Genomic DNA, 3,179 nt, shown 5'->3' with positions numbered 1-3,179 from the left:
GCGTCTGCTGCTTTGAGGAATGGACGGAGGTGAAAGAGGTATGCACTGCGTGGACGCGAGAAGAGGGGGCCTCCCCAGCAAAGGGGAGAAGTAAAAAAAAAAGTGCCGGCGCGTAAAGTATTACACGCACACACAAGCGCAGAAACGCAGTTTTCGATTTCCAGAGCACGACCCTTTCGACGTCTTCAGCCTCGCAGAAGGAAGGGTCATCGTCTGGGTCTTCGACCCAGACGCGCTGACGCACGCCTGTACTACGTGCACTGAGGACAGCGGGGGTCGAAGCGGAGAGGAAGGATGTCGGGCGGCTTCTGAAGGGGGTAGCCCCGGTGCGGGCGACTGTTCTGAATCAGTTTTTATTCGGCGCACTTTCCCCGGACTTTTTGGGAAGGCCCCCGGCGCTTTTGTCCCACATCCGGCAGGCGCGTGGACACTGAGATAAGACGTCGTAAATAATTCCTTTTTATTTTATTTTGTGCTCGCTCTCTAGCTTTTCTTCGGCCCCAACTTGGGCTGGAGTTGTGATGGTCGGTCTGTCACGGTCGCTCGCTCGATTCGGGGCACGATATCCGCTGGGCCTTCCTCTTTCCATTGCCTTCAACCTTCTTTGCGTCTCGGTTGCCGGCCGAGTTGGAAGACGACACTCATGCAAAGAGTTGCCTTCTGTGCCTCGTGCAGACTCTGCGAGACTGTAGCTACGATATTTGGAGCGGCCTTTCACTTTCCGGGGCGTTTTCGCCTCCAAACAAGCACTTATTCGTCTTCGTTTGCGCCCTCGTCTGGCGCGCTCCTTTTGCCGATGTACTTTCCCTCCGCCGGCGACGTCCACCCTACAGTCCCGGGGGCATCTTGGTAATGCGCCCGACTTCAGCGCACAGCTTGTCCGAGCAGCTTTTCAGGAAAAGCGGCTCATACACAAAGGTGGTGTCGGTGCGCTGTACAATTCCACTTTTGCGGTCACCTGGTCCGGATGATAAACGAGACCTTGAAAGACTGATTTCCTTCGTATTGAGTGTGCGCAGGGGGCCCATTTCATTTCGCATCATTTTATCGGCTTAATGGCTTCATCGGCTGAGAGAATAGCATGAGGCTATGTTCCGCCCCTGGTTTCCTTGCGAAATCGTCATGCAGCTAAAATAGACCCAGGTTCTTACCTGCAATACTGCATACCGATAGCCCTTTCAAGCGCGCATCTTGATACTCACGTTGGTTTCATTACTTTCAATCCCTTTCTAGTCTTGATTATTTTCCCGCTTTCCCTTAGCTCTTCCGGTGCTCTTGCTTTATAAGTTATTCCCTGCCTCCGCTCGTTCTCTGGCATGCGTTGAGGATTTATAACTAGGACGACACCTTCTTCTATAGTCGTGCACACGGTCAATTCGAAGGAGTCAGTCCGTTGCACTTGTGGACGTGATCGGTATAATATCCACACTGCGTTGCTGAGCTGCGCAGCCCGTTGTTTATTCACAGCCCATGCTCGTCAGAGGGCGGTCTACGGCAAGTTGCTACGATGCCTATACCGAATAGTAATGAATAAAGGGAAAATGAGACATCCACCCGTTCGTAGCAATTGCTACAAAGGAAACCCATACGGGTTCCTCGAAAGAAAAGCCTCATAGTTGAAGAAAAATTCGTCCTGGTCCGGGACTCGAACCCGGGACCACCGCCTTTCCGGGGCAGCCGCTCTACCATCTGAGCTAACCAGGCGGCTAGCAGATGGCAGAACGAAGTCGAATTTGTCGACAACACCTATGAGGCAACTTTGAGGCTTTTCTTTCGAGGAACCCGTATGGGTTTCCTTTGTAGCACTTGCTACGAACGGGTGGATGTCTCATTTTCCCTTTATTCATTACTTCTCTCCACCTTGCGAGTTTCCGCAGAACTACTACGTCAAACTCTTGCATTTGCTTAGTGTTGTCGACAAATTCGACTTCGTTCTGCCATCTGCTAGCCGCCTGGTTAGCTCAGATGGTAGAGCGGCTGCCCCGGAAAGGCGGTGGTCCCGGGTTCGAGTCCCGGACCAGGACGAATTTTTCTTCAACTATGAGGCTTTTCTTTCGAGGAACCCGTATGGGTTTCCTTTGTAGCAATTGCTACGAACGGGTGGATGTCTCATTTTCCCTTTATTCATTACTTCTCTCCACCTTGCGGGTTTCCGCAGAACTACTACGTCATACCGAATAGTAAGATTTAAATGGACACTTAGGAGCAACACTATATATAGTTCAGTTTAAGTTAGTATCTGCCGCTGTAGCTCAGTGGACGTAGCGTTCTTCTGAGAAGCACAAGATCCCGGGTTTTCGACTACCCATTTGTTCCAGATGGTCGAAAGAATTTCAGGTGGTCGAAATTGATCCGCAGTGAGAAAGTGTTTCCATTGTAAAAATCGTGCAGAAACCATCGACAATGATTGTCAATGTAAGCGAATATCTCGAACGAACAAACGAACGAACGAATGAACAAACGAACGAGAGAACGAAGGGCCGATTTAGCCAAAGAAAGCCATTCGGTTTAATGGAACTGATGAGAACTGCTAGGTTACGGATAGTCGCTATTCAAAAGCTTATCAACAACGATGCGCAAGTTTCAGGGTCGCATAAGGTTGTCAAGCCGGTTACAGAGTGGCATTATTTCGGTGTCGTCCAACTTTTGAAGAGCACATATTGCAAATGTTTAGCCGCATTGATAGCTGACTAGACAACACAGCTCACAGGAATTATGCACTCATGGCTGTTTTAAATGTGAAGCCGCGTGGTGCGGCCTGTGCTCTGCCAAAAATAAGTCGGGATAAGCCACAAGAGTTATTTATTGCTACTGGATGGAGCTTCATTCTAGACGAAAGTGCAACTTTACGTGCAGAAGTAACACGCCGATATCCAATAAATTGCACGAATTTATCTTGAAATGATTCGTCCTTTATATAGACGGAATGGCTTGCAGCGTAGATTGATTTGCACGAGTGTATAAAGTTTTACGTTCCGCGAAAGGCCGCCGCTGCGTCCGCTACCTCCATGCATATATACTGCAAAACATTCTTAGTCGTTCATAATCCTTCTGAGGCCGAATATCTTTTCAGTAAATAAGAGCGTAGTATAACCGCATTCATGGTAATTTATTTCTTCGCCAACATATCCTAGTTTACAGCTGCTCGTACTATGTAGGAAGGGTTTAAATATGTATAT

The 3,179-nt window shown here is 48.9% G+C and overlaps 1 non-coding gene across 1 annotated transcript; it reads left to right on the top strand.

Moving 5' to 3' along the window:
• The first annotated feature begins 1,950 nt into the window (after positions 1-1,950).
• TRNAS-GGA (transfer RNA serine (anticodon GGA)) lies at positions 1,951-2,025 on the top strand. Its single transcript has one exon. It is a non-coding gene; the product is annotated as a tRNA-Ser (tRNA).
• Positions 2,026-3,179: the final 1,154 nt, after the last annotated feature.

This window comes from Dermacentor variabilis, chromosome 3, assembly GCF_050947875.1.
Source record: "Dermacentor variabilis isolate Ectoservices chromosome 3, ASM5094787v1, whole genome shotgun sequence".
Lineage (NCBI taxonomy): Eukaryota > Metazoa > Arthropoda > Arachnida > Ixodida > Ixodidae > Dermacentor > Dermacentor variabilis.
This window is presented reverse-complemented; position numbering and strand designations above follow the sequence as displayed.